The 19,305-nt window shown below is 40.1% G+C and overlaps 1 protein-coding gene across 3 annotated transcripts in view; it reads left to right on the forward strand.

The window, feature by feature from the left end:
- The first annotated feature begins 14,482 nt into the window (after positions 1–14,482).
- The window catches only part of LOC106603113 (kelch-like protein 13), a 108,293-nt gene continuing 103,470 nt past the window's right edge, over positions 14,483–19,305 (forward strand). For 2 of the 3 annotated variants that reach the window (XM_014196357.2, XM_014196353.2), the window contains exon 1: positions 14,484–14,557. The gene's annotated coding sequence lies outside the window, so the exon portion shown is untranslated. Of the gene's footprint in view, positions 14,558–19,305 lie in introns of all 3 variants that reach the window. The other variant, XM_014196352.2, reaches the window with a different exon arrangement.

The raw sequence follows: 19,305 nt of genomic DNA on the forward strand, positions 1-19,305 counted from the left end.
AAGGCGTTGGAACTTGAAACTGCAGGGCGTCCCCGAGGTGGAGATGCAATATGTACGTCAGGAGACCACACGGATCTGCCAAGCTGTTCTCCAGGAGGAGAGGACCAAACTCCCTGAAGTGACTGACATTGTTCACCGTCTCGGCTCAAAGCGTCCTAACAACTCCAAGCCCAGTAGCATCATCATGCAGTTTACGCTGCGAGTCTACAGAGATGCGGTGTGGAAAGCAGCGAAGAAGTCCACCTACCTGCAAACCGAACGTTTTGAAGTTTAATGGGGATTTCTCCAGGGTTGATCAAGAGAGGAGGGAGAAGCTGTAGCCAGTGATTGAGGCAGCGCGCAAGCAGGGAAAGACTGCATATTATTTCTGGGCGAGTGCCTTCATCAATATAACTGAAATGTCTCCTTTCCTAGGAACATAAACTTATTGCCGTAACAGTGCGTTCGTCCTATTTCTAAGCATATGTATGCGCTTTGAACTTTGGTGTGGACAATGAAGGTATATAATTGTTTGTATTCTGTTTCTGATAGAAATGTATTTTATTTCCTTTTTATAGGAAAATGCCACTTCAGGAGTATTTTTGTTGCTGACTGACAGCTAGTTAATTTTAAATTTAGCTAATTGACAGCTAATTATTGTTATATTTGTATTTTTTCACTCAATAAAGTCTATGAATATGCTGCGGCTCTTGGTGTTTCTGCTCTGTACTCAGTTACCTCCTGTGAGCACTTGACAACCATTCCTAATTTTCCTCTTTTCTTCTCCATGTTCTCGTTCACCTTGTCTTTGTCAATAGTTTCTCTTGATGTTAGGGGTTAAGACACACTGTGAAACATAAAGCCTTGTTTCTTTTTCTTAATAAGCAACTGAAGACTGATTTTAGTTTTTTTCATGAATCTCATTCTACTGTAAATGATGCTAACTTTTGGAGGTCGCAATAGGGTAATGATATTTGGCTCTCACATGGTTCGGAACGATCAGCAGGTGTTGCTACATTTAAAACATTGTTTTGGTAGTGTCATTTTGCATTCAGATTGTGACTCAAGTGGTTATTATCTTTGTCATATCATTTAATTTAGTCAAACGATTTTGGTTACTGTTTATGGGTACATCTTCTTGATGCTGTAGAAAATCGAATTTTATATTGGTTATCTGAATTTCCCAGCTCCTTACTCTTAATAGGTGGAGATTTTAATATTGCTTTAGATAATTATCTTGATAGGTGGCCTCCGCAGCAGTCTACTTCTCTAAATGCCAATCTATCGTTATTTATGCAGAAGTTTGGTCTAGTGGATATATGGAGAGAGAAGTTTCCTCTTGAGAGATCCTATACCTGGTGTAACAAAACATGTACTAGACTACTAGACTATGGTTTCAGAGGGCTTAAGAAACTAGGTTTCTATTCATATTCTTAACAACAGACCATAGAGCTATTTGCATACAAGTTTCAATATTTCCCTGTAATGATAGTCAATGCAAAGTTTCACACTGGAAACGGAATATTAAAACATGAAATAGTCACATTTGATATCATAGGTTTTATTATATATTTTTTTAAATAAAGCCCAGGGGTAAAGTCTGTATAGGACAAACTGGGAGCTTCTACAGTTTGAAATGGCTAAATATTTAAGAAAATATAGCAGTGATCTTGTAAAGACCAGAAGGATAGAAGAGGAAAATGTTATATAAAGAATTACCTCGCTCTTCCAGAGACCTAATAGTCTTTCAGATACGGATAAAGCTGAGTTAATTATCCCTCCTGTTGTGTTCGTTTCATCTGAATTCATTCTGTGTTCCCGGTCCAAAATGACCACCCCATTATAGCTGATTATAAATCCATAATAATACATATATTATCCCCTAATGTTGTGTTCAATCTTTGTATCAACATAAGGTCTTGTGAACGTTACAAGTTTTGAAACTCTATGTTCTATTTATGGCCTGTAGGCCTCATGGACCTGAGCTCATACAACTTGTTTTTGAGTAAAAAGAAAAGCATAATTTATGGATTATTTTGACTATAACAAATACTCAGATGAAACATATGGTGCTATTTATCACAGACTACTTCGTGTCAAAGTTTAACAAGGACTCTCTCCTCCTCACAAGTGTCATGATCAAAGATATGATCAAGAGCCTCACATACAGTATATCGTTTGGTCATTGTGCTGCCACAGAATGAATTGTGAGCAAGGCCTCACGATTCTCTTCTAAATGTTAACTATTGATTCTTCTGATCAAGAATTATGTGATAATCCCATCTCTTTAGAGGAAATTATAGAGGCTATTGATCGCCTTTACATGAACAAATCCTCTGGGGTTGATGGTATTACTGCAGAATTCTGCAAAGTTTTCCCGAAGAATTGGCTCCCTTTCTATTGGAAGTGCACTCTGAAAGTATAGCCAATGAAGCACTCCCTCCCACTCTAAAGCAAGGTTTAATTACTACACTGCTCAAAAAAATAAAGGGAACACTAAAACAACACATCCTAGATCTGAATGAATGAAATAATCTTATTAAATACTTTTTTCTTTACATAGTTGAATGTGCTGACAACAAAATCACACAAAAATAATCAATGGAAATCCAATTTATCAACCCATGGAGGTCTGGATTTGGAGTCACACTACATGCTGATCCAACTTTGATGTAATGTCCTTAAAACAAGTCAAAATGAGGCTCAGTAGTGTGTGTGGCCTCCACGTGCCTGTATGACCTCCCTACAACACCTGGGCATGCTCCTGATGAGGTGGCGGATGGTCTCCTGAGGGATCTCCTCCCAGACCTGGACTAAAGCATCTGCCAACTCCTGGACAGTCTGTGGTGCAACGTGGCGTTGGTGGAGCGAGACATGATGTCCCAGATGTGCTCAATTGGATTCAGGTCTGGGGAACGGGCGGGCCAGTCCATAGCATCAACACACTCCAGCCACATGAGGTCTAGCATTGTCTTGCATTAGGAGGAACCCAGGGCCAACCGCACCAGCATATGGTCTCACAAGGGGTCTGAGGATCTCATCTCGGTACCTAATAGCAGTCAGGCTACCTCTGGCGAGCACATGGAGGGCTGTGCGGCCCCCCAAAGAAATGACACCCCACACCATGAATGACCCACCGCCAAACCGGTCATGCTGGAGGATGTTGCAGGAAGCAGAACATTCTCCACGGCGTCTCCAGACTCTGTCACGTCTGTCACATGTGCTCAGTGTGAACCTGCTTTCATCTGTGAAGAGCACAGGGCGCCAGTGGCGAATTTGCCAATCTTGGTGTTCTCTGGCAAATGCCAAACGTCCTGCACGGTGTTGGGCTGTAAGCACAACCCCCACCTGTGGACGTCGGGCCCTCATACCACCCTCATGGAGTCTGTTTCTGACCGTTTGAGCACACATGCACATTTGTGGCCTGCTGGAGGTCATTTTGCAGGGCTCTGGCAGTGCTCCTCCTGCTACTCCTTGCACAAAGGCGGAGGTAGCAGTCCTGCTGCTGGGTTGTTGCCCTTCTACGGCCTCCTCCACGTCTCCTGATGTACTGGCCTGTCTCCTGGTAGCGCCTCCATGCTCTGGACACTACGCTGACAGACACAGCAAACCTTCTTGCCACAGCTCGCATTGATGTGCCATCCTGGATGAGCTGCACTACCTGAGCCACTTGTGTGGGTTGTAGACTCCGTCTCATGCTACCACTAGAGTGAAAGCACCGCCAGCATTCAAAATTGACCAAAACATCAGCCAGGAAGCATAGGAACTGAGAAGTGGTCTGTGGTCACCACCTACAGAACCACTCCTTTATTGGGGGTGTCTTGCTAATTGCCTATAATTTCCACCTGTTGTCTATTCCATTTGCACAACAACATGTGAAATGTATTGTCAATCAGTGTTGCTTCCTAAGTGGACAGTTTGATTTCACAGAAGTGTGATTGACTTGGAGTTACATTGTGTTGTTTAAGTGTTCCCTTTATTTTTTTTGAGCAGTGTATAATTCCTAAACCTAAAAAATACTTGTTACTCATTGATAATTGGCATCCAATTTGCCTTTTAAATAACGATTACAAGCTAATAATAGCACTTGTCCTTGCTAAATGATTAAGGGCTGTTTTGGATGCCATTATAGATGAGTCCCAGTCAGGGTTTATGAGAAATAGACACATCTCAAACAATGTCAGACTGGTATTAGATATCATAGATTACTCAGATTTGGTCTCTGTAGAGAGTTTTATACTCTTTGGATTTGTATAAAGCCTTTGATTTTCCTACTTCTCATACTGTGTAATTACAATATTGAAAACAATCGAGATTGATTGATTTCATTTCCATAAACAATCCCTTTTAGCATAGGTCCCTCTCCTTCTGTTCTGAAAAACAATAGGAAAATACGTGCCTTATTTCAATGTGATGTTGTTTCAGTCCCATATGTCATGTCTTTCTGGAATGGCTTTTTAAGAAATATTAATTGGAACAATTTTTGGTGTCTTTCTCAAATGTTTATTTTAACTAATAAGATTAAAGAAGTTTCTTTATAAATTAATCCACAAGTGCTACCCTACTAAACATTATCTTGAAAATATCTAAAACAAATCTATAGATCATATACACTACCGGTCAAAGGTTTTAGAACACCTACTCATTCGTGGGTTTTTCTTTATTTTTTACTATTTTCTACGTTCTAGAATAATAGTGAACATCAAAAACAGGCACCCCTGTTAATTGAAATGCATTCCAGGTGACTACCTCATGAAGCTGGTTGAGAGAATGCCAAGAGTGTGCAAAGCTGTCATCAAGGCAAAGGGTGGCTATTTGAAGAATCTCAAATATAAAATATATTTTGATTTGTTTAACCATTTTTGGTTATTACATTATTCCATATGTGTTATTTCATAGTTTTGATGTCTTCACTATTATTCTACAATGTAGAAAATAGTAAAAAAATAAAATAGTTAAAAAATAAAATAAAAAATACCTTGAATGAGTAAGTTCTAAAACTTTTGACCGGTAGTGAACATGCAAATGTTTCCCTTGTACTTGAAAATGTGATATTTGGTTTTACAAAGTATAGAAAAGTATATGCAAAGCCTTTCTTAATCAACCTCATTGTTATTTGAGCTATATTCATCAATGGTTATTTGAGTAAAAAAACTCTGTTTATTAATTTTGAGAATGGAATTGAACAATATACTGTATAAACCCTTTCTTCTTCTTATAACAAAAAAGCAATTAAAACTTTCAATGTTTGTAGTTTTTACAAGGTCTTTATGTAATGTATTGTCTTTATTCCCCTGACTGTTGTTTGTATACTCTGTTTTTCTATATTGTATATTTTGAAGTGCTTTACAAAAATAAAATAAGAAAATAAGTTGCCATACCAGTTACCAGCATGGATACTTTACGTCCCTTGCAAAAGACCATTGGGCAGATTGGATTATGCTGAGCCACGGGGAACCAGTCTATGGCCCGTGATGTGAAAAGGTAAAAGCTGGTGATGGAGGAGAGCCTTTCTCAAATGAACAGTAATCTGCTCATCTTGGTCATGTCTACAAGGCCAACCTGGTCTCAGAGCAGAGCATTATTCTGTACGTAAATCTGAGAATCTCCAATTAGTATGTTATGTAAAGTTTTGTATGGTATGTATTAATTTGTGAATGTCCATCACCCATTTCGTATTATTTGTTACGCATTAGCAAAACATACAATATGTTACTATTTTAGGTTAAAGGGTTAGGGAAGGGGTTAGCTAAAAGGGTTTAGGTTAGGGGAAGGGTTAGCTAACATGCTAAGTAGTTGCAAAGTAGCTAAAAAGTAGTAAGTCGTCAATGTTGCTAAAGTTGTCTTTGATGAGATTCGATCTCGCAACCTTGGGGTTGCTAGCCATTCGCGTTATATGTATGTGGAATATGCATCATACGGGCCAGATTTCAGGACATTGACGCCAATCGTCATTTCCTGTTGAACGCGGAACGAGGGAGAGCTCGGTTTGTTGTTTTGGAAAGTTTGTTGTTTTGAAAAGTTTCTTAGTAGCTAGCTAACTTTTGAGGTTGGATCCCGCGACGTAGTTGGAATCAGTTGCTGGGACTGCTATTCTCTGTCCAGTGATTCTGCCGATCAAGGCCAGGTCTGAGGATCTATTTGGCGTAGCATCTAGCCTAGCTGCTAGCTAGCTGCCTATCAAGCTATCAGGGTTTTCTTGAGGGCTTGAACGCAGCCCGCAACGCGTTAGGCCATTGTGGCTGAGACAGCGGATTGTCCTGGGTTTGCGGCGGTCTGCCGCCCCTATGTCATTGAGAGAGGACATCAGTTCTGTGTGTGAATCCATGATATCAATGACGGAGAAATCTCGAGGGACAATCAAGGTGGAGCAACATGGTTGTGGATGGAATTTCTGAATCTCCACATGAAACCTGGACAGAGTCTGAGGACAAAGTGAGGGAAATGATTTCTGAGAAATTGAAGATGGACCACGGAAAGATTTGTGGTGGAGTGAGTCTACAGGACTGGAAAACCCACCACCGGCCCAGGTGACAGGCCCAGATAGATATAAGTCAAGTTCCTGAGGTAGAAGCACATGGTAGCTGTTCTGGAAAGAGCCAAGAACTTGAGAGGAACGTATATCTTCCTCAACGAGAACTTATCCCAGCCATGAAAGCTGCCAGAGCGCGTTGGGAGATTCATTACATCCGCTATGAGAGGCTCATTGTCCACCCTCCCTCCCAGAAGCTTGGAAGGGATGAGAGAGCCAAGCCTATGGGTTCGTAGCTTCAACCCTGCAACACACACATACACACACACACACACACACACACACACACACACACACACACACACACACACACACACACACTAATTGATTAACGGACTGCTGAATGTATTTTTTTGTCTTGCTTTTTTGTCTTGCTCTTTTCCATATTATGTCTATCTCTGATAAGCTACCCAGGAAAGGGCTGAAAATGGCCCATCTTAATATATGTAGCCTTAGAAATAAGGTTCATGAAATCAATAACTTGCAAACACCAGATAACATTCATATATTAGGCATTTCTGAGACTCAATTAGATCATTCATTTGATGATACAGCAGTAGCAATACAAAGATATAACATCTATAGAAGAGACAGAAATTATTATGGGGAGGTGTTGCTGTATATATTCAGAGCCATATCCTTGTAATGCTTAGATAAGATCTTATGTCAAGTGTTATTGAAGTATTGTGGTTGCAGGTTCACTTGGCACATCTAAAGCCTTTTCTTTTGGGGTGTTGCTATAGGCCACCAAGTGTTAACAGTCAGTATCTAAATAATGTGTGTGAAATGTTTGATAGTGTATGGGATGTAAACAGAGAGGTCTACTTTCTTGGGGACCTGAATATTGACTGTTTTTCATCAAGCTGTCCGCTCAAGAGGAAGCTTCTTACTGTAACCAGTGCCTGTAATCTGGTTCATGTTATTAACCAACCTACCAGGGTGTTTACAAACACTACAGGAACAAGATCCTCCACATGTATCGATCAAATTTGTACTAATTCTGTAGAACTTTGTTCTAAAGCTGTATCCTTACCCATTGGATGCAGTGATCACAATATAGTGGTTATATCCAGGAAAGCCAAAGATCCAAAAGCTGGGCCTAAAATAGTGTATAAGAGATCTGCACTTGATGAATTTATGAAATTGCTTCTTCCAATTATTGATAAACATGCACCTGTTAAGAAACTGACTGTTAGAACTGTTAAGGCTCCATGGATTGACGAGGAATTTAAAAACTGTATGGTTGAAAGAGATGGGGCAAAAGGAGTGGCTAAAAAGTCTGGCTGCACATCTGACTAGCTGACTTACTGCAAATAGAGAAATTATGTGACTAAACTCAACAAAAAGAAGAAGAAACTGTATTATGAAGCCTAGATCAATGATATAAAACTTTTTTTTTTAACCTTTATTTAACCAGGAAAGGCTCATTGAGATTTAAAATCTCTTTTTCAAGAGCGTCCTGGCCAAGATAGGCAGCGCCAAGTCATTACAAAAAATTAGACAAACAACATGAAAAACTACAAGTAATCTAGTAAAAACCATAAAATTAACAAAGAATATAACAAAATCAAAAACAGCAAATTAAAAACATTGACAGGTCAGGGAATCAGTCTCAAGATCATTCATCAGTGATTTAAAAATACCAATCGGGACAAGTTCTTCCAGTTTAAAAGTATTTTGTAAGGCATTCCAAGACGATGGTGCAGAGTACATAAAAGCCCTTTTACCAAATTCAGTTCTGACATTTGGAACAGTTAGCAAGATAAAATCCCTCGAACGAAGAGAGTACCCACCACATTTCTGAACAATAAAAATGCCCAAATAAAAAGGTAGTAAACCCAAAATGGCTTTGTAAATAAAAGTATACCAGTGACTGAGCCTACGAGTGACTAGAGAAGGCCAGCCAACCCTGGTATACAAAGTGCAGTGGTGCGTAAGGGTTTTGCAATTTAAAATAAATCTCAAAGAGCCATGGTAAAGGGTGTCAATTGATCTCAAACACTGAGCGGAAGCATTTATATATAAAATATCCCCATAGTCTAGTAAAGGCATAAATGTAGCTGATACTAGCCTCCTTCTGGCTTCAAAAGAAAAACAAGCCTTATTCCTAAAATAAAATCCTAATTTCAGCTTCAATTTTTTTGTAAGTTGTTGAATATGCATTTTAAAAGAGAGGCCATCATCAATCAAAATTCCAAGATATTTATATGAGGTTACAACCTCAATCTCCTTGCCCTGAAAGGTAGTAATAGGTGAAAGGTTCAGGGGTCTATTTCTTGCTTTAGAAAACACCAGAAGTTTAGTTTTGTCAGTATTGAGGATAAGCTTCAATTGAGACAAGGTATGTTGAACAGTATTAAAAGCAGTTTGCAAGTTCTGGAAAGCTTTTGTAAGAGATGAAGCACAACAGTAAATAACAGTATCATCAGCATAAAAATGAAGTTGTGCATTTTGGACATTTTTGTCTAAATTATTTATATAAATAGTGAATAAGAGAGGACCAAGTACAGAGCCTTGGGGCACACCATTTAAGACAGACAATTTAACAGACCTAAGCCCATCAAATTGAGTGCACTGAGTTCTATCAGACAGATAGTTAACAAACCATGCAACTGCATGCTCTGAAAGACCTACACTCGACAATCTCTGCCTTAGTATAGCATGATCAACTGTATCAAAAGCCTTAGAGAGATCAATAAAAAGTGAGACACAATGCTGTTTTTTGTCAAGAGCTTCAGTGATATCATTTAAAACCTTCATGGCTGCTGTAATTGTGCTATGCTTCTTCCTGAAACCCGATTGGTACATTGATAAAATAGAGTTAGTATATAAAAACTCTTTTAGCTGGTCACTCACAAGGGTTTCAAGTATTTTCACCAGGGGTGACAGCTTTGAGATTGGCCTATAATTATTTAAAAGAGTTGGATCTCCCCCTTTTAAAAGTGGCAGGACAAATGCTGATTTCCAGATCTTTGGAATTTCATTACATTCCAGGGTTAGATTAAACAGATATGCAAGTGGTTCAGCTATGAAATCAGCTGCCAGATTTAAAAAGCAGGGATCCAAAAGATCAGGACCTGCAGGCTTTCTCTGATCTAAGGATTTCAGGGCTTTATGTACCACCTGCACTGAGAATGGCAAAAAGCTAAAAGTTTGACCAGCTCTCACTGGTTCATCCACACAAGGTTGTACAGAGACAGAGGACACTGAATCAAACAGCCTACCAGATGATACAAAGTGCTCATTGAAACAATTCAGCATTTCAGTTTTGTCATATATAGCAACAGAGTCCTTCAATACACATGACGGTAATTCATTAACATTACTGTTACCAGACATAGACTTAATAGCCTTCCAAAACTTTCTAGGGTCATTCAGGTTATCAGTGGTAACAGACATAAAATATTCAGATTTGGCCTTCCTGAGAAGAGAAGAACACTTGTTTCGTAACTGCCTAAAAACAAGCCAATCAGCATCAGAACACGATTTCCTTGCTTTAGCCCAGGCTAGATTACGGTCGTGAACAATGCAAGAAAGCTCAGACGAAAACCATGGATTATCCCTCCCTTTAACCCTGAACCTGCGGAATGGAGCATGTCTGTTTACTATTTGGAGAAAACCATCATGAAAGAATTTCCAGGCAGTTTCCACATCAGGGATAAGCTCAATCTTGCTCCAGTCAAAATAAAACAAATCATGAAAGAAAGCCTGCTCAATGAAACACTTCAGATTTCTCTTACGAATAAAACGCGGGTTAGACTTAGAAATCTTATAGAACTTTATAGTGCTTTAAATGAAATTATGGGCAGAAAGACAAATTCAACTCCATCTTTCATCGAATCCGATGGCTTATTCATCACAAAACCATTTGATGTTGCCAATTATTTTAATGATTACTTTATTGGCAAAGTGGGCAAACTTAGGCAGGAAATGCCAACAGCGAACAGTGATCCATCGTATTCATGCATAAAAAAACCCAAATAATTAAAGAAAAGCATTGCAAGTTTGAATTTTGTAAAGTTAGTGTGAGGGAAGAGTACAAATTATTGTTATTGATCAATAATGACAAACCTCCTGGTATTGACAACTTACGAGTGGCTATAGAGTCAGTTACCATCCTCAGAAGCATTCTATCTATCTGTCATATCTTGAATCTATGCCTAGAGGAACGTCGTTGTCCTCAGGCCTGGAGGGAAGCCAAAGTAATTCCGCTAACCAAGAGTGGTAAAGCGGCCTGGTTCCAACAGCAGACCTATCAGCTTGCTGCCAGCTCTTAGCAAACTGTTGGAAAATATTGTTTGACCAAATGCAGGTAACAAGGTAACAACACATCCGCCATGCTGATCCTCAACAGGATTCCCCTCAGGGGTGCGTGCTCAGTCTCCTCCTGTACTCCTCATTCACTCATGACTGCATGGCCATGCACGACTCCAACACCATCATCAAGTTTGCCGATGACACAACAGTGGTAGGCCTGATCACCAACAATGATGAGACAGCCTATAGGGAGGAGGTTTAGGGTGCCAGGACTACAACCTCTCCCTCAATGTGATCACAACAAAGGAGATGATTGTGGACTACAGGAAAAGGAGGACCGAGCACGTCCCCACTCTCATCGACGGGGCTGCAGTGGAGCAGGTTGAGAACGTCAAGTTCCTTGGTGTCCACATCACCAATGGTCCAAACACACCAAGACAGTTGTGAAGAGGGCACGACAAAACCTATTCCCCCTCAGGAGACTGAAAAGATTTGGCATGGGTCCTCAGACCCTCAAAAGGTCCTATAGCTGCACCATCGAGAGCATCCTGACTGGTTGCATCACTGCCTGGTATGGCAACTGCTCAGACTCCGACCGCAAGGCACTACAGAGGGTAGTGCGTATGGCCCAGTACATCACTGGGGCCAAGCTTCCCGCCATCCAGGACCTATATACCAGGCGGTGTCAGAGGAAGGCCCTAAAATTTGTCAAAGACTCCAGCCACCCTAGTCATGGACTGTTCTGTCTGCTACCGCACAGCAAGCGGTACCGGAGCGCCAAGTCTAGGTCCAAAAGGCTTCTTAACAGCTTGTAACCCCAAGCCATAAGACTCTTGAACAGCTAATCAAAGGGCTACCCAGACCCCTCTTTTACACTGCTGCTACTCTCTGTTTATTATCTATGCATGGTCACTTTAACTCTATCTACATGTACATATTACCTCAATTACCTCGACTAATCGGTGACCCCACACATTGACTCTGTACTGTTACCCCCTGTATATAGCCTCGCTATTGCTATTGTTATTTTACTGCTGCTGTTTAATTATTTGTTACTTTAAAAATATATATATTTTTTACTTATCTATTTTTTACTTAACATGTTTTTCTTCTTAACTTCTTAAAGCATTGTTGGTTAAGGGCTTGTAAGTAAGCATTTCACTGTTAGGTCTACACCTGTTGTATTTGGCGCATGTGACAGATGCAATTTGATTTGATTTGCAATGCTATTTCTCTGTAAACAAATTAACAACAGACTTTCAGCATGCTTATTGAGAAGGGCACTCAACATGTACTGCACTGACACAAAGGACTGATGATTGGTTGAAAGAAAGATTGTGGGAGCTGTACTGTTAGATTTCTGTGCAGCCTTTGTTATTATTGACCATAACCTGTTGTTAAAAAAATGTATGTGTTATGGCTTTTCAACCTCTGCCATATCATGGATTCGGAGCAATCTATCTAATAGAACTCAAATGTTTTTTTTTTTAAATGGAAGCTTCTCTAATGTCAAACATGTAAAGTGTGATGTACCGCAGGGCAGCTCTCTAGGCCCTCTACTCTTTTTTATTTTTACCAATGACCTGCCACTGGCATTAAACAAAGCATGTGTGTCCATGTATGCTGATGATTCAACCGCAGCAGCAACCACAGCTAATAAAGTCACTGAAACCCTTAACAAAGAGTTGCAGTCTGTTTTGGAAAGGGTGGCCAGTAGTAAACTGGTCCTGAACATCTCTAAAACTAAGAGCATTGCATTTGGTTCAAATCATTCTATAAGTTCTAGACCTCAGCTGAATCTGGTAATGAATGGTGTGGCTTTTGAACAAGTTAAGCAGACTAAATTACTTGGCGTTACCTTAGATTGTAAACTATCATGGTCAAAACATATAGATTGAATGGTTCTAAAGAAGGGGAGAGGTCTGTCTGTAATAAAGAGATGCTCTGCTTTTTTGAAACCACACTCCAAAAAGCAAGTCCTGTCATCTCCAGTTATGTCTTATCTTGATTATTGTCCAGTCGTGTGGTCGAGTGCTGCAAGGAAAGACCTAGCTAAACTGCAGCTGGCCCAGAACAGAGCAGCACGTCTTGCTCTTCATTGTAATCAGAGGGCTGATATAAAGACTATGCATTCCAGTCTCTCTTGGCTAAGAGTCGAGGAGAGACTGACTGCATCACTTCTTCTTTTTATAAGAAACATTAATGTGTTGAAAATCCCAAATTGTTTGCATAGCCAACTTAGACACAGCTCTGACACACACACTTCCCCCACCAGACATGCCACCAGGGCTTTTTTCATAGTCCCCAAATCTAGAACAAATTCAAGAAAGGATACAGTACTATATAGAGCCATTACTGCATGGAACTCCATTCCATCTCATATTGCTGAATTGAACAGCAAGCCCGGTTTCAAAAAACAGATAAAGCAACGGCTCTCCCCTATTTGACCTATATAGTTTGTGTCTATGTATTGATATGTAGGATACATGTGCCTTTTTTAATCGATGTAGTTCTGTCCTTGACGTGTTCTTGTCTATTAATGCTCTGTATTATGTAATGTTTCGTGTTTTGTGTGGACCCCAGGAAGAGTATCTGCTGCTTTTGCAACAGCTAATGGGGATCCTAATAAAATACCAATACATATCTTGAACACTTGATTGCAGACATGCAAAACATTTGGGGACTATCAACAATATAGTTTTGAGTGGAGTTGTCCTTTTAATAACCATCTGTGTTATGTAACCATTCCAAACATAACATATCACACTAATTTAAGTTTCCCGGATTTAACTTCACCATGTTACGTCTTGTCTATGAGACCAGGCTGACAAGGCAGCATGGTGCATCCTCCAGAAACATACAATCTCTTTTCCATTAAATATACTGAACAAAGATATAAAGGTAACATGTGAAGTGTTGGTTTCATGAGCTGAAATAAAAGTTCACAGAAATTGTTCATATGCACAAAAAGCTTATTTCTCAAAAAAATTGTGCACATATTTGTTTACATCCCTGTAGTGAGCATTTCTCCTTTGCCAAGATAATCCAGCCACGTGACAGATGTGGTATATCAAGAAGCTGATTAAACAGCATGATCATTACACATGTGCACCTTGTGCTGGGGACAAAAGGCCACTCTAAAATGTGCAGTTTTGTCACACAACACAATGCCACAGATATCTCAAGTTTTGAAGGAGCGGGCAATGGGCATGCTGACTGCAGGAATGTCCACCAGAGCTGTTGCCAGAAAATGTAATTTTCATTTCTCTACCATATGGCGCCTCCAACGTTGTTTTAGAGAATTTGGCAGGACGTCCAACCGGACTCACAACCACAGACCACGTGTAACCACACCAGCCCGGGATTTTAGTATTTCTGTGTGTAATGAAGTCCTTTTGTGAGGTAAAACTCATTCTGATTGGCTGGGCCTGGCTCTACAGTGGGTGGACCTGGCTCCCATGTGGGTGGGCATATGCTTTACACAGCCTAATTAATTTATTTCAATTGACTGATTTTCTTATATGAACTGTAACTCAGCAAAATCTTTGAATTTGTTGCCTTTATACTTTTGTTCAGTATAGTTTTCATTTAAACTGGTACCTGGCTCACTCCCGGGAGACAGCCCGGTTCCAAAACGAATGCAAACTATTTTCTCGGTGCAAAATTCGTCTACCGAGGCCAGATTAATCGAATCCCCTCATTTGTTATGCTGGAGGCGGACCTTAGTGAGATCCATGAGTGGATTTGAGGGTTTAAGAAGAAAAATAAGGACGTATCCCGTAGTTGCAGGTAGGAATTTCGCCATTTAATAGCTGAGTGTGTTTTATTTAGTATTTATATGTAAGCTGTTGAATATAAAATAAAACGCAACCCAAAGTTGCCAATTATGGTTAACTAACGTTCGCTAGAGAAGTAAGTAGCTTCAGATGAAGCTCGCTAGCTAGCTGTGTTGACTGGTAGCCATGCTGTATGGTTTGGGTTGTCTTTCCATCAAATTATCTCTCCCGGCGACTTGGTATAAATTGATACTGCGTAACGGGTTTAAACAAACCACGATATATAGCTAGCTAAGTTAAAATACGTTCCACATGTTTTTCTTATTGCCCTAACGTAAACATTTCACCTGTTGTTTACGAAGTAACGTTATGTGACGAATTCATTTGATTTGAACGTTAGCAAGCTTTTCACTTGCTTGACCATGAATGTTTAATACATATTTGTTGTAACTAGCTAATGCTAGCTAGCCAGCCTGTAGCTATAACGTTAGCTAGCTAACATTTACATTTACGTCATTTAGCAGACGCTCTTATCCAGAGCGACTAACGCTCAGCTTTTCAGAACAGTGGTGGTCTTGCTTGGTAGTTAAACAATTAGCAAGCAAACGTTAGTCTGCTAAATTTCAAAAGTTGACAATAAATGTCCTACATGCATGGCTATCCGGACTATCCTGTGCATACAGGGCTCAGCTGTGGAAGAGACCTTGGTCTCAACATAACTCCCTGTTAAAATAAAGATTAAAACAAATAAAAAATTATGGGGTTCATTTGCGGGTAAGAGTTAACATTGGACTGTACAGCAGCTAGCTAGTTAATGTTATCTATTTGGTTCGCTAGTATGAACGCCAGTGAAGCGTAGCATGGAGAATGATGAGATTTACCCAGTCACGAAGAAGCGTGAGATTTGAGAAACAAGCTGTGGATAAGAATATACAATTGAAACTAGGATATCGAGTGGGCGCTGTCCTTTCATTTCTCCAGTTTCAGATGACAGTCTAGTTAGACACCTCGCTGCTCCTCATCTCTGGAATTGACTGACACGTTTAGCTAATGATCTTGAACATCTGAAATGTGGCCCACTCAATTGCTATGCACTGTTTGTACAGCATCCATCAGAAGGCCTTGTCATGTTAATGATTTGTATGTAATTTAATGTTGGTCTAGGTGGTGCATCTAGGAAGTGGATGTATTTACTGAAATAGATGATGTCATGGGGATTCAAATCAAAATCCAATTTTTATTGGTCATCTAAAAATATCCTATGGAATAAATGAAGGAACCGCTTTTCAGATTTTGCTAGAAGGTGTCATGGGAATTGTGACTCGCACTTTGGTAGTCAATTCTTACCATGCCCATTATTAAAACAGGATTTCCTGCATATAGAAATGACAGTTTTTGTTTTCAGCATTCATCACAGGTAACTTAAACTCTATTTTTATTATTCAAACAGTTGAGAGTATTTGTCTCCTAAGCAGACTCTTCAGTATCGTTGTCACTTCAGAGCTGTGTGTGTGTGTGTGTGTGTGTGTGTGTACACATATATAAAAAATTATAATAATAATCGGCCGATTTAACCTCTATGGGCTAGGTGGGACGCTTGCGTCCCACCTACTCAACAGCCAGTGTAATCCCGTGGCGCGATATTCAAATACCTCAAATGCAAAAACTTCAATTTTTCAATCATATGACTATTTTACAGCATTTTAAAGACAAGACTCTCGTTAATCTAACCACACTGTCCGATTTCAAAAAGGCTTTACAACGAAAGCAAAACATTAGATTATGTCAGCAGAGTACCCAGCCAGAAATAATCAGACACCCATTTTTCAAGCTAGCATATAATGTCACATAAACCCAAACCACAGCTAAATGCAGCACTAACCTTTGATGATCTTCATCAGATGACAACCCTAGGACATTATGTTATACAATACATGCATGTTTTGTTCAATCAAGTTCATATTTATATCAAAAAACAGCTTTTTACATTAGCATGTGACTAGCATGTGACTAGCATTCCCACCGAACACTGCCGGTGAATTTACTAAATTACTCACGATAAACGTTCACAAAAAGCATAACAATTATTTTAAGAATTATAGATACAGAACTCCTCTATTCACTCGATATGTCCGATTTTTAAAATAGCTTTTCGGTGAAAGCACATTTTGCAATATTCTCAGTAGATAGCCCGGCATCACAGGGCTAGCTATTTAGACACCCAGCAAGTTTAGCACTCACCAAACTCAGATTTACTATAAGAAAAATGTTATTACCTTTACTGTTCTTCGTCAGAATGCACTCCCATTACTTCTACTTCAATAACAAATGTTGGTTTGGTCCCAAATAATCCATTGTTATATCCAAATAGCGGCGTTTTGTTCGTGCGTTCAAGACACTATCCGAAAGGGTAAATAAGGGTGACGAGTATGGCGCATTTCGTGCCAAAAATGTCTAAATATTCCATTACCGTATTTCGAAGCATGTCAACCGCTGTTTAAAATCAATTTTTATGCCATTTTACTCGTAAAAAAGCGATAATATTCCGACCGGGAATCTCCTTTTCGGCAAACAGAGGAAAAAACACAAAGACGGGGGCGGCCAGTGCACGCGCCTAAGCCCACAGTCCCTTGATCGGCCACTTGAGAAAGGCGATAATGTGTTTCAGCCTGGGGCTGGAATGACGACATTCAGGTTTTTTCCGGGCTCTGAGAGCCTATTGGAGCCGTGGGAAGTGTCACGTTACCGCAGAGATCCTTTGTAATTGAATGAGATGTCAAAGAAAGACAATAAATGGTCAGACAGGCCACTTCCTGTAAAGGAATCTCTCAGGTTTTGACCTGCCATTTGAGTTCTGTTACACACAGACACCATTCAAACAGTTTTAGAAACTTTGGAGTGTTTTCTATCCAAAGCCAATAATTATATGCATATTCTAGTTACTGGGCAGAAGTAGTAACCAGATGAAATCGGGTACGTTTTTTATCCAGCCGTGTCAATACTGCCCCCTAGCCCTAACAGGTTAATTGGTATCGGCTGTTTTGGCCATCCAATAATCGGTATCGGTATCGGCGTTGAAAAATCATAATCGGCCGACCTCTAATTCTCACGTAAGTGTTGCTTTTGTCCAGGTGGGAAAGGGCAGTGTGGAGTGCAATAGAGATTGCATCATCTGTGGATCTGTTTGGGCGGTATGCAAATTGGAGTGGTTATAGGGTTTCTGGGATAATGGTGTTATTGTGAGCCATTACCAACCTTTCAAAGCACTTCATGGCTACGGACTTGAGGGATACGGGTCTGTAGTCATTTAGGCAGGTTGCCTTTGTGTTCTTGGGCACAGGGACTATGGTGGTCTGCTTGAAGCATGTTGGTATTACAGACTCAATCAGGGACATGTTGAAAATGTCAGTGACGACACCTGCCAGTTGGTCAGCACATGCCCGGAGCACACGTCCTGGTAATCCGTCCGGCCCTGCAGCCTTGTGAATTTTGAGCTGTTTAACCTGTTGGGGCTAGGGGGCAGTATTTGCACGGCCGGATAAAAAAACGTACCCGAGTTAATCTGGTTACTACTCCTGCCCAGTAACTAGAATATGCATATAATTGTTTGATTTGGATAGAAAACACCCTAAAGTTTCTAAAACTGTTTGAATGGTGTCTGTGAGTATAACAGAACTCATATGGCAGGCCAAAACCTGAGAAGATTCCAAACAGGAAGTGCTCTCTCTGACCATTTCATGGCCTTATTGATCATCTCTAACAAAAACAGGGGATCTCTGGCATGACGTGACATTTTCTAACGCTCCCATAGGCTCTCAGAAGGCGCCAGAAAGCTGAATCGTGGCTTTGCAGCCCATGGCTGAAAAACAGTAGCGCATTTTGTTAGTGGTCGTTCTGAGGACAATGGGACGGGGCGCGCGTGCCCGAGTCGACTCCATGTTTACTTTCTCTCTCTTTGAACGAAAACCACCACTCCCGGTCGGAATATTATCGCCTTTTTACGAGAAAAATGGCATAAAAAATGATTTTAAACATCGGTTGACATGCTTCAAAGTACGGTAATGGAATATTTAGAAATTCTTTGTCACGAAACGCGTCGGGCGCGTGACCCTTATTTACCCTTCGGATAGTGTCTTGAACGCACGAACAAAACGCCGCTATTTGGATATAACTATGGATTATTTGGGACCAAACCAACATTTGTTATTGAAGTAGAAGTCCTGGGAGTGCATTCTGACGAAGAACACCAAAGGTAATCAAACTTTTCTAATAGTAAATCGGAGTTTGGTGAGTACCACACTTGGTTGGTGTCAAAATAGCTAGCCTGTGATGGCTGGGCTATCTACTTAGAATATTGCAAAATGTGCTTTCACCGAAAAGTTATTTTAAAATCGGACATTGCGAGTGCATAAAGGAGTTCTGTATCTATAATTCTTAAAATAATTTATGTTTTTTGTGAACGTTTATCGTGAGTAATTTAGTAAATTCACCGGAAGTGTTCGGTGGGAATGCTAGTCACATGCTAGTCACATGCTCATGTAAAAAGCTGGTTTTTGATATAAATATGAACTTGATTGAACAAAACATGCATGTATTGTATAACATAATGTCCTAAGATTGTCATCTGATGAAGATCATCAAAGGTTAGTGGTGCATTTAGCTGTGGTTTGGGTTTATGTGACATTATATGCTATCTTGAAAAATGGGTGTGTGATTATTTCTGGCTGGGTACTCTGCTGACATAATCTAGCGTCTCACCTA

The sequence above is a fragment of the Salmo salar genome, chromosome ssa04, assembly GCF_905237065.1.
Source record: "Salmo salar chromosome ssa04, Ssal_v3.1, whole genome shotgun sequence".
NCBI classification, from domain to species: Eukaryota; Metazoa; Chordata; class Actinopteri; order Salmoniformes; family Salmonidae; genus Salmo; species Salmo salar.